The 12972-nt window shown below is 34.8% G+C and overlaps 1 long non-coding RNA gene across 1 annotated transcript in view; it reads left to right on the top strand.

Annotated features, from left to right (window-relative positions):
* Positions 1 to 8122: 8122 nt before the first annotated feature.
* LOC141922275 (uncharacterized) overlaps positions 8123 to 12972 on the top strand; it is a 30739-nt gene continuing 25889 nt past the window's right edge. Inside the window, exon 1 of the long non-coding RNA XR_012622937.1 lies at positions 8123 to 8173. This is a non-coding gene — a long non-coding RNA (uncharacterized LOC141922275). The remainder of the gene's footprint in view (positions 8174 to 12972) is intronic.

Raw genomic sequence — 12972 nt, 5'->3', positions numbered from 1 at the left:
TTTGAGCTTGTCCCCTGGAGCAGCACGCTGTGGTTGAGGACTCTCCCCTTGGGTCAGGACTCTGCCCAAGGAAACTCCTCGAGGTTCCTTGGGTCTGGATGCTGCCCTGAGCAGGTCCTCGAGGTTGAGAGTCCTCACTTGTCAGGTGAGTGATAGAGCGTTTTGGGTTGTCAAGTGGTGGTTTGTTCTGCATTTCAGGTTGTCCTTAAACCCTATGGAGTTCTTTGTTCTGCATTTTGGGTTGTCATTAAACCCTAGGATGTTGTTCTGTTCTCCTCTCACAGACATTCGAACCTGTAATTTATGGAGAGATAGTTAATTGTGTTAACAATAAATTTTTAATTTTTGGTGGTTGGTTGTTTATTTGAGACCCTCTGTAACAACATGTTAGTTATGTTAACGCTTTCCTTCTCTCTGTGAAACCAACTGGAATTAGAGAAAACCATCTTGACAAAGGTGTACTTCCAGTCTGGTATATTAAATTTTTCTGCTTACTGCCATTTTTCCGCCAATAATGTTGCTGCTACACATAGATTTGCCTTTTTTAATGTGATAAATCTCAAGAATTTACTGGAAATAGAAAGAAAATGTTCCACTCAACTACTGAAATACTGAAACCATTACAAAACCAAAACTCACTGTTATGGCCTTGACCTGAATGCTTTGTTGAATTCTAGTCATCAAGAGGAAGCCTAGTGAAAGGCTGCTGGAGTAATCAGAAAAGTAGGGAGCAGGTAGCTCATTTTACCAGAGTGCTGAAAGAGCCTGTCTTTTTCTATCTAGCTCATAGATTGCATAATTGCTTGCTAGAAATTTTTCAGAAGGAGAAACAATGCTGGTCAAATACCATGGAGGTCAAAGAGCAAATGCACAAGAGACAAAGGATCAAGGACAATGAAAACAGATATGGTAAACTTTAGAATAGTAGGGAACTCGTAGCCTTAAGAATGAGTTTTTGAAGTAGCCTTTCTTTAGGTCTACTTTGGTTATGCCATCTAACCAATTTGATGAGAGACCGCTTATGAAATAGACTGGGCTGTACAATACAGATTTTCTCAGGTAACAAGGGGTTAGACGTGATGACAATGGAAGTTGTTTTCAGTGTTTTATTCCTAAAATACTATTTTAAGCACCTTGTTCCAGGTCTGGGTACTATTATTTACAGGTGGCTGCTCTGATTCTCTTTCAGCTCAGATGTATGCCATGCCTTATATAAAGTAAAATTCTAGATTTGTCAATGTGGTTGCATTACATCAGGGCTTATCTTGCTCAAAAAGCTTGTAATTCAAGCTGGTATGTTCAGAGTGCCTGTTGGATTTAGGTGTCTAAATCACATTGATGTTGCACATAAATAAACGTCAGTAGTTAGATATATTGGTTTGAAGTCTGCACTCCTTAGCTGCGAATAAATTTGTGATTTAACAGTGCAGTTTGCAATTTTGAAAAATGGCTTTCCAATCTTAGTTCTATATTTCACTTATATTTAGGTGCATTGATTAGCATTGTCTGTGACATAATTAAATAATCTACAATCACACTGATCTTATTGCTTTTCCTGTAAACTAAGAAGTTAATTCATGAATTTGTTACATTCCAACAAGAAGGAACCAGTTTTTCTCTGAACTTATTTCAGCTAATTGTCAGGAAAGGGTCAAGATTCACTGTATTAGCTCTTTGTAATTTTCATTACCTTTCATGCTGCTGTTTTTTCCACTTCCTGACCATAAAATCCCATTTCATTTTAAGAGGGCCTGAATTTAAGATGGTGCTTCTGGTATAAAGCATATAAAACTTAAAAGTATATATTTACCGAAATTAGGTTCTCACAAAAGTAATCTCTTTGACTTGAATAAGACTATTTATTTGAATGACTGCTATTTAGCACCAGTAACACGGATCAATTTAATTCTACTTTTCAGGGAAATGTGCTTTTATCATAGGATGTTGCTATGGTCACATAAAGAAATTGTTTAGCAGCTCCTTGTAAAAACTGCTTTCATATTCATACAGAGAAAAAGCAGTCTGAAGAAAGATCTGATAACTAGAATAAAAGGTGTCTGTTGGAACAAACTATAAAATCTTTTTCAAGGAGATGTCTTCTAGGTATCAATTAACTTTAATTTCAGTATTAATTCATTAAAGTGTTTTATATTCTAATGTCAAAAGGGGTTAATGAAAAGTAATTTCACTGAAGTTAATCAGTGTTCCATACAGTTTTTCAAATACTTTGGTACAAGAGAATTCAGGAGGAGGCCCTGCACTTCGTAGGTAAAAGGGCAGGGATCCTGGTTGCCATTATTTTAATTCTTGTAAGTTAATTTGTGTTGAAGAATTTCTGTCTGCGCAGTGTCTAGACTGAAGCCAACTGTAAGAGCTTTTAATTGAGCTTCCTACGAAGACAAGTAGTCTACCATTGAAAAACTGCATTTTTCAACTAAAAATGACTATTTCTTCTCTGTTTCCAAAAGAAGCAAATGTTTTTACCACATGTCATTCTGGGGTCTCTGTGCTGTTCTCTGTGCCTACATAGATCAGTTTCTGTAACTTTTTCACCTGGTGAGGGTTCTGCCTCCTTCACGTGTGCTTGGCATCGGGATGGTTCATTCTGGTTTGGCAGAACACGGTTCAGTCATCCCTCTCCTCTGTGACTCTTGCTGAGGCCAGTGCAGACTCCTGGCAACTACTGTGGCCTGTCTACAAACTGTTGCGTCACTTAACCATTTCATCAGCACTGTTTTCTGTGTTCTATTCTGGTTCAAGGATAAAAATTTCACAGTTTTGTAACTGGTGTTAATCCACAGTTACTTACTGTGGTAGCCAACCTAGAAATGCATAGTTAGCCATAATTGACAAATATTTCTAATTAAGGCTGGCTTTAGCCAATTAACAAGTATTTCCAGTGTATTCTATATAGCTGCTTTGGACTCAGTGTTACATGATAGTATCCATGCAGCTGTCAGAAATTACATAACAGCATTATCTCAGAGCATTTATTGTTTAGACCTTTGGTTCTTTTCTCTTGTAGTTTTTTGATGATACTCAGATGTGCGGCTGGTTTATCTGCTTTTGTACCAACATTCCTTGGATCTTCATACTCTGAAACAATCAGCAAAGAATGGGATATTACTCTAGTATTACTTTTATGATTTTACTTATAAACTGAGATTCTTTTTCCTCAGGAAATAGCACTGAAGTTAGACGATCTATAAAATCTCATCTCCCCTTTTTCCCTGCATAAATAAAATGTAATCATGTATGAACACTTTTACTAAAGTGTTGAGAATTCTCAATTAAAGGAACATAATATAAGCCGAAGTATAGTAACATTCTTGGAATTGAGACAGCAGTAAAGACATCTGAAAGTGGGAAAGATGAAATACCCATGAAGCTGCATAATTTTTTTGTTATTCTCTAGCAATGTCTGTGTATATTTGTGCCTGTGTGTATGTGATAGGTATATGTGTGACGGTATATAGATAATTGCATGGATCTTTGCATGTATGAATTTGTACCAAATACCCTACATTTCAATCTCCTCTTTTTTTTTTTTTTTTTTTTTGTAATTTTCCTGTTTCTTTTTTCTTATTCAGGACATTTTCAGATTATTTCACCCATTTTCTTCCCTCAGTCACCTGCTTCCTCATCTCACGAATCTTTCAAAAGATTGGCTTCTTGCCCTTTGCTTCTTATTACTGCTTGCAGAGCAAAACTTCACTGAGAACGTGAAAGTGCTTTGAAATAGTTTAAAGGCAAGAAGAAATTCAGAATAACTTTTGAATAGTAAACCAGAAGTATCCAAGTGGTTGTAAAAGTGTTTCTCAGGCAATATTTCTCTTACCGTTAATAATACTGGACGTTCTGATTTCACAAATTTGATGTCGATCAAACTAAAACCACATTCACATGTTGGTCAATTTAGCCAGAATCAATGACAGGTTTTCTTTTTTTTTTTTCTGGGTTTAAGTTGCCTTAGAGAGAACTAATGGTACCTGATCCAAAGGAAAGTCCAGGACAAAAAAGACTACAAAATCAAAAATCTTCTAAGCAATATGAATTGTAGCTGTTCACCATGTTGTGAATCATTCCTTCTTGTAATCAGTCTTAGATGTCATCTTAGATGAAATAATTTAGGAAACAGAAGTGGAATCTGAATTTATTTTACTTCTAAAATACAATAGATTGCTATCAAGATCTAGTAAGTGTTTGATAAGTTGAGCGGTTATGTGATTCATGTGACAACATAGGAGGTGTGCCTCTGAGTGAAAGCCAAATTGCTGAGTACTTGAAGATAAAATTAAACTTTTTCCTTCAAGTAAAGAGAAATTGCTAAAAAAGGTGTTACATGTTCTTGGTAATATTTTTATTAATATGATATAAATAAGATTTAAGTATAGGCATCACTTGGTTTTTTTTGTAATGTACAATTTTATAATTAATATTATAAAAATGAAAGATCTACAACATATCCTGATTGCAGGAACATAGAGTCTTTCTAGGCAATATTTTGAAATGTGATACAAGAAAAAAATGGTTTCCAAAAAGTCTGTGTTAAAAAAGTTTTCAAACTGCATTTGCATTTTACAAGAACTTTAAGAAAAAAAGATTTTACTTTTTTACTTATTTAATATATAAAATATTAAATTTCTAATTCTGATTGTTATAGCAATTTGTTATAGAGACAATTAAGTTTGAACCTCAAGATCATAGTCTTGAATTTTCATTTATCATAATAAAGGATTATTATGAAAGTGTTATATGTAAACCTAAAAAAATCTGATGAGGGAAATACTTTTCAAATTAAAGATTGGTTTGTCTAACTACATATGTTATAACAATAAATCCAAAGAGAAATCTATCATGTTAGATTAAGTATGTTGGATTAAAGTTTTCTTTTGCTAAGACTACATTTTACCTCTCTTACTCCCCAGGTTCGCTACTGTCTATGAACATAATTTATCTGTTACTTATCCATTATCTTTGAGTGTGCAAATTTATTGATCTTTATTTTCAAATCCCAGGAATTTGTTGGATTGAAAAGTTTGAATTATACAGGACTGAGGCTTTTTTCCTACTTAAATGAGGTCATGAGATCAGAGCAGACAGATAAAATGAAATTCTAACATTAAAAAAGTACTTCATGCTGGAGTTCAAAAAGTGACTTGAGCCAAAATACTATACTTTAAAGATTGTAGCCTGAGAAACTGATATAAAGAGGCACACCTCTAAGGCAGAATGAAAATTACTAGAAACATCAAAAAGGTTCAAAAAAAGGCAGCGATGTGAGACCAGTATAAGAGCATGGGATGGCCATGGTTTGTTAACAGTGAATGCTACAGATGATATAAATTTGGGAACATATTCAGTCAATTGCACAGGTACTAAATATCCTTCTCTTTATATGTAGCTCCAGGAACAATCTGTTTTCTCAGTAAAATAGTAGAATTATGAATTAATTGCCATGTGATATTAGTAAAATTACAATCTTACTCCGGGAGAAGAGACTAAATACATGTGTTTGTGTGGTAAGGTTAAGCATAGTTATACTTGGTAGATAGACTGGAAATAATTCCCTGTAATTCAGAACAGTAAGTCAAATATATTCAAAAAAATATTCTATGAATAAGTTATCACACGCTTATCTGCTATAATAATTCTTGTAACTTGCTACGTTCAGTACTGGACACTGTTGGAGGCAGAACACTAAATTAGAAAGTCAAGGTGGCAAATCCTGCCTTGATATGTCCGTTATACAGCTATTTTCCACAAGCACATCATCATTGTTACACAGCACCCAGTCTTGATGATATTCTAGGAAAAAAAAAAAAGAAGAAAGGTTTCCTCCATATTATTGTACAAACATTATAGAGCTATTGATTAGCTATACAGGTTGCTTCTTCAAAGAGGAGTGTGGAAGAAATTTTTTTACTATTTTGGGTGATTTTCTTATACTGATCCTGGCAAGGTCCATTAAATACTTGAAAAAAAATCAACCTGATCCATTAGATTAAATTTCTGTAAATGTAATTAAATCCTGTCCTAGGTTTGTTCAGGTATCAGTAAACTAATTACTAATTGCATTTAGTCAAACATTTACTTTGAGTCTGGACAAAATTAAATTTCCCTAGCTGTGAACTATAGGAAAGCAACATATAGTAAATTTCTAAGGATTCAGACTATTGACTCAGAAGGCAGAGTTACAACAGAAATGTTGATACATTCAGTAAAAGGAGTCATTAGAAGAATTATATTTAACTTATGAAACAATTAATTTTGCATTATTGAATTATATATAACAATTAAAGTAGATGAATAAAAGAATTACTAGGGAAGGTTTATTTCCTTCTGCCTCTTGGGATTCAATTCTAAAAACATGAAATTTCTCCTCAAATTTCACAGTATGGTTGACAGGGGTGAGATTAAGTTGAATCAGAATTTGATGGAAGAGAAAGAAAGCTCAGAAAGAAAGTGAGTGGAAAAGTGTAAGTGGGAAGAGTCTGAGAGGACTGGGACAAGCACCATTACCCTCATAGGAGGCAGGTTTCAAATAATTGTCATATGCACATGTGTCAAAGAAGATCTCGACTCACAGAGGGGTTGTGGGTGGAGAAAAACAAACAAAAAGATTTAGAACAGATTTTGAGGACAAACCTGTTCTATTTTCTATAAAGGTTTACATGGAAAAGAGAAGCAAGACAGGTTATTTTTACAGTCTTCTGCTCTCTTTCTGCTCTGAGCTGAGAGGAAGTCCCATGAACAAGCTCAATGCTGAGCTGAGCTTGCACTGTAATTGCTGCTGAGAGGTATGAGCTCAGCACTGTTGGGTAGGTGGGTCCCAGCTCTGCACTAACAATATTCATCAGAGTTTCTGGCTGGAACTGAGTGAGCTTGAGAAAGGTGGAAGCATGCACTGAGGCTGCCCTACGCTATTCACAGTACAGAAATGTGATTGAGGCTCATGTCTAATTTCATGATGAGGACATTCATTAAGAGATAAGGATTCTAGGGATATTTTAATTATTGGTATAATGTCATAAGAAGAGACTGAGAACATCATCTTCCTCTGAGTGCCCTGTATTTGGGGAAGCCTGAACTCAGATACTTTCCCTCTGCATGAACTGGCGAACTCTTGAGGTCCTGCGACAGCTCTTCTACTTCCAGCAACTTTATGAGTCTTAGCCTTCTTTCCCATTGCTTTGCCCACAAGTCAGAAACTAAACAAAAATTTCAGGGAAAGATTAAAAAAATAAATCCTGAAATGATCTGATGTGTATTTATTTTTAAACTGCTGCACCAAAAAAGCAGTTTTTTGTACCATGTTTTAGTTAAGCAGAAAGAATATTTGTCTGTTTCTGAACTAGAGGAATACTTATCCTTCCTGAGTCTCTGATCCAAGACCTTTAAAGTTTAATCATAATTTCCTATTACTTTAAATAAAAGGAATAGAAACATGAATGCTAGAGATGAACGGTGGATTAATTTTCAAAATGTAAGTCCAACATTCTCACTCAATTTATCTTTAAACTACTTTATTACTGGTATCTTCAGTCTGGCCTTTTCACACTTGTTCTTGTACGTATGGGGGTTTTACTATTCACAGCACCTACCAAACTGAATACAATCACAGAAATGCAGTAAACATCATCATTTTTGTTTAGTTTTATGCACATTTAGTTGCACTAAATCATAGACAGAATAAAGTACACTTCTGTGATAAACTCTGTATGTCTAATGTTTATAGGAAACCTCATAACCAAGGTAAGTAAACCTACAGAACAATGTCCAGACTTGAACCGCATACAGAACCCTAAGAAACCCAGTAAAGATCTGACTGATACTCAGGAATCACTGGCAGATTAAAAAGCAGTGGAAAGAAAAAAGGTATGTTTATCATAACACATTATGTTTTGCCATCTTCTGACTGGACCATACTTATCACAAATACTGAAAGTCATTAGTTGAAATAGTATCCTAAAGCAAATGCCCTGGATGAAAAAACTGCATATAAAATTAATATCAGTAAACAAAAAGCTATTTCATTTATTTTTATGTGGGTCAATTTACATTGTTCCCTGTTTTATTTTCTACAGACAAATTCAATTTTGTATACCACAATATCAGTTCATAAGAATAAAAGGCCTTCTGGATATCAGAACCAGACCATCCAGTTCAGTCTGTAAGTATATTTGATTTGTTTTGGCTCCACTGTCCTATTTTTTCTCCCTTCAGATCACACAACACTTGGCACAGAACTCTTGAGAAGCTGTGTTTCCTTGTAGTTTTTGGTTTAATTGGCTCACAAATTTAAAATTGGTGATTTGAGTGTTAATCGACTTTATCAATTTGGTATGGATTAAAACAGTTTTTCGCTGTAAAAGTAACAGTATGATGAAAATACAGCTCCTAGAAACAAAACCAGGATCCTCTACCAAACTCTGTTCTAGCAAACAAATTCTGGGGTTTTTTGTTTTTCGATTTTTTTTTTGGTTTTTTTTGTTTATTTGGTTGTTTTTTTTTGTAAAGTAGTGCTAGTATGCCAACTATTCTTTTCAGAAGGAAGAAAAGCTTGCAGGAAGTCTTGAAAAGCCACAAGAGAGATAGACACCAAACCAGAAAGGACAGACTGTCAGACAAAACACATCAGAACTTAGTAGCTGTGAAACAGAATTTATGAATGAGGCTATAAGGTGAAAGACATAACTGAGGCTGTCAGTACTGCAAATGAGTTAGCTGAAGTTAACTTACTCTGCATAAACCATACAACAAAATATAAAATGGAAAAAAAGCTGGCTGAGAAAAGGGTCATCTTAGGATCTGTTTAGTAAAATCTGGGACCCAGTAACTCTAAATGAAAGCAGTGTTAGAGTGACGTAGGAGAAATATAAGAAATACCATGCAAAAACAATCCAGTACTCCATCAACTCTAGTGTTCTGTTTTTAGCAGTGACTCTCAGTGCTATAACATGTTTTAAAGAAAACTGGAAGAAGACATGTGGTAAGCAATTATAAAATCTGCCCTGAGGAAAAAGTTTCTTCCTGCAACCCATCACTTAGAGGTTTGTTTATGCCCTGAGGCATGAAGATTAATATTCCCTCCAAATGCTTTTGTTTTATAAAGCTTTACCTTTTTTTCATAAAAATATTCATGTTAATTATCATTATTTTTAATTCTACTGACCTTCTGGAAGCCGAGGATGTCTGCAACAATAAATTCTGCTATATAGTTACTAATTTATGTGACAGAAGTATACTTTTGTGACTTTAAAGGGCAGCTGGAATAAGTGGGTGATTCCAAAGACTTACTGAGATCATCGCTGACCAAATACAAAGGTGAAAAGAATTAAAAATGAAACCGTATGGTAAGAGAAGGAGGGAGATAGAATTTAGAGAGAATAGATAAAATAACAGCACTGTTTCACCAGACAGTTGCTATTCATCTGGTCCTTGTGACTGCCACATACAAACAGCAAATGTGACAAACATTACTTATAACTAGTTATGAATTATAATCTGTTTAGATTACATAAACCCCCACTTTCTAATGTTTGGTGAAGATGACTTTGCTAAAAACAAAATTCCCAAGCCCCACAGTCTTAAGTAATCCTTAGAGTATCTGCAGCAATTATAGGAAAAGAGAGGAGGCTTCCAACTCCTGTTTGGACAGACAAATTTCTTGTATTCATAAAGCTTACTCAATGTTTATAGTGTAAATAAATGAAGTGAAAATATATTCATGTTTTTAGGAATCTGTTTTCTCAAGCTGTTGCTTTAGGATAAAAAGCTTGATCCTGAAAATGTGTGGGCAGCAAGACTACCTATGCACATAAGCTCATTCATACATTCAAATCTTTGTAAACTGCAGTGGGATCTACACTGAAAATACCCTAATAAAGAGACATTTATGAGGACAATTATTTTCTTTACTTTTTTAGGAAGTTATATGCAAGACAATTCAAAACAGAGACTGCAGTGTTCAAGGTGCTGAAGATTAAATAAAGCCTCTTACATTCTCAGTTTTTAAAGAAAACAACATGCTAGTATTTTGTGTTTTCCTTTCGATATCTGAGCTCTTAAGAGATACTTAATCTTTTTGTAGTAGACTGGAAATGTAGGTATTTTCTGCTTTCTAAATGAACAATATGGTTAACATATAACATAAAAGTGTGTCTGTAAAGAACATGAACCTTCAGGTAAGTATCAAGTCTCATAGGTGTTCTAAAAAAAAAAATAAATGAATGTAAGACCTAGTAATTCTATGGTGACCCATGCCCACCTAATATATTCTGAAATACATATTGGTTACAGGAATCTCTCCCAACCCAAATGTTTCACATCTATAAAAAGGAAAGTGAGAGAAAGACCAGATCAGAAGGGATGGATGTTAAAGAATGATAGGATGAAATGGGAATGCAATGACAAGTAAAGGTCTTAGCTCTGGCATTTAACCGCAGAGCGACAGTGGAAGTAATGAAAAGCTATCTTCCTTCTGGTGATGCTTAGGGAGCAATTAGAGAAAGATAACCTTCTTGAGTTCCTGATGCCAAAGAGCTCTGCTGCTGATGTCAGTCTTTTAAATGGCCCATGTGGCCTCCAAGCTAGTGACCTAAGAAGAAAAACTGCTATTTTGCCTTCTGCCCACTTCACGCAGCAATGCCTGTCCCAGGGCTACTCAGAGAGGAAGTCCTTCCTTTATTCTCAGTGTCCCATTCAAGATATAGTTATTAGAGGTGATGTTCAGAGGAAGAAAAGCTAATGAAAAGTTAAAATATTAAGTAACTCTGCATCCTTCCCTCCCAGCTCCCACCTCATGAAATATTTTAGTGTCAGAGATATTTGTAATTCTCTTTGCAATTCTATCTTTTTTTTTTTTTTTTTTTTAACTATGCCTATGCCAAAATCAAGACTTCGGTCTCTGGCTGGTAAAATCTTGTAGTTTAGGCTGTTGTGATGCCTGAAGAACTCATCTTGCTTGCAAACTGATCCTAATTCCATTTTTATTTAGCCTGGCAACAGATAGCACTGAAATTTATATAGTTGATTCTTTTGTGCCTATATTTTCTGTTTTCTGTTTTTCTCTCTAGTGACTTATGCAGACATTTTCTGCTCATTACATGACAGTCAAATTCACACTGAGGCTAGGGAACCTTTCAATTTTGTGTGTGTGTATAAAATTTCAAAGAACTTTAATAAGCAGGTAATTTTTTATTCCTTTAATCATGGTGTGTTCTTTAATTCTAATTATGTTAACGATTTCAGTTATAATTGAGCTAAATAGAATGATTAAACCTTGAGAATGAATAGATTTCTTGTTTTATCTCAAATTTTTATACAGCATTGGGTTTTGCTTTCAGTGAGGCAGATTTGTTAGAAAATATTTAACTATGTAAACAGTGAAACTGAACAAGAGAAACTATATCCTAAGTCTGGTAAGTGATACAATAATGAGTTATTGCCTATTAACTGCAACTTACATTTAAGTCTATTTCTAATTAGGAGAGCTCTTTGGCACCTGTGTCTTAAGTATACCTTTAAGACCCACTTTCTTAAACCTATGCATTGCTTTTGAATAGGGGCATTTTCCTGAAGATAAGGTATGAGTAGCGACTGGTTTTCTATTGAATGCTCATTTTCAGCTTAATAAACCAAATCTTCCTGGAACCCAACTATTTCAGAAGGGGGCCTTGTTCATTGTATGTTCAACATACAATGTTCTTGTACTGTGATTTACATTGTTGTTTACATCTATACATTGTTGTTTAGGTCAAAAATCCTTCGTTAAAAACTACCAAAGGATAGATTTACTGTACAGGTACAGTGTAGCATCTGGGAAGGAGCCATTAAAGTCTACTGCACAATTACCATAACTTTTCAAGAGCAGTGTTTATTTGGAATTCCACAAAAGCTCAAAAAACCTTTTCTATTTTAACAGGTATCTTCAACTAGAATTTGTATAACACTGTGCACATTGTCAGTATTGTGCTATGAGAAGGTCTTTTTTTTTCTCTTTTATTCCACCTGTTCCTCCATAAGATCTCTGCGCTATTTTAATGGATTAAGAAGCTGGCGTGTTTTTCAGTTTTATGGGTTTTGGACACAGTCTGCCAGGTCATCTAAATACCAGTCAGGGAGTTGCAATAAGAGAGGGAGTTATATGAATAAGAAAGTCTTGTTGAAGAGAGCAGGAGAAAAGTGATGTGGACAACTATTGGCCACAACAGTTCAACTGTAAGAAGACTTTGAGAGACATTTTGAAGATGGATTAACTAAAGATGTAGAGTTAAATGAAAAATGGCAAAAAGACCATACAGATTTATGAGGGGAATGCATATCGCAACGACATGGTGTCTTTCCTTGGTAACAATTGATTTTATAGACAAGAAAAATGCGATAGAGCTAATTTATCTGGAGTTCAGAAAAGAATTTGATTTAGTGTCTCAAAGACATTTCAACATGAGAAGATATAGCAAAATTGTGGTATGGATAATGGACTAGCTAAGAGGAAGGTGAAACAGGTAACATTGAAAAGGGAAGGAGCATTCTGAAAGGCAGTTACTAGTAGGAATTCTGGAGGCCTGAACTTGAGAATAATTTTATTGAATGTTATTGCTAGTGGCCTTGATATATGGGATTAGAGCGTGTTGGTGAGGAGTGCTACTAAAACTACTTGCATGCTAGTACAGAGGAGGATTTGAATTTCTAGTAGGTAAAACTAGCATAGCAAGCTTGTAAAAACACTGGATTTTTATCATGGATCTGTGTAAATAGATGTCACCAGTGGAGTAACATTGGCTAATGATGAGTTAAGTTAGTTTAGCTGATGAATTTTTTACTAGATTTCTTCAGTACTGCCATTTTAAAAACTATAGGAAAGGTGGTGAAGGTAGAAAAGACTATATTTGTGGATCCAAAGCTACCAGAAAGGAGCAATTTTTGCCATTTCATATTTCACTAGTAAGATCTTCTTTTGGGAAAAAA

The sequence above is a fragment of the Strix aluco genome, chromosome 4 (genome assembly GCF_031877795.1).
Source record: "Strix aluco isolate bStrAlu1 chromosome 4, bStrAlu1.hap1, whole genome shotgun sequence".
In the NCBI taxonomy this organism is placed as follows: domain Eukaryota; kingdom Metazoa; phylum Chordata; class Aves; order Strigiformes; family Strigidae; genus Strix; species Strix aluco.
The sequence above is the reverse complement of the archived record's forward strand: the minus strand, read 5'-3'. Positions and strand labels throughout refer to the sequence as shown.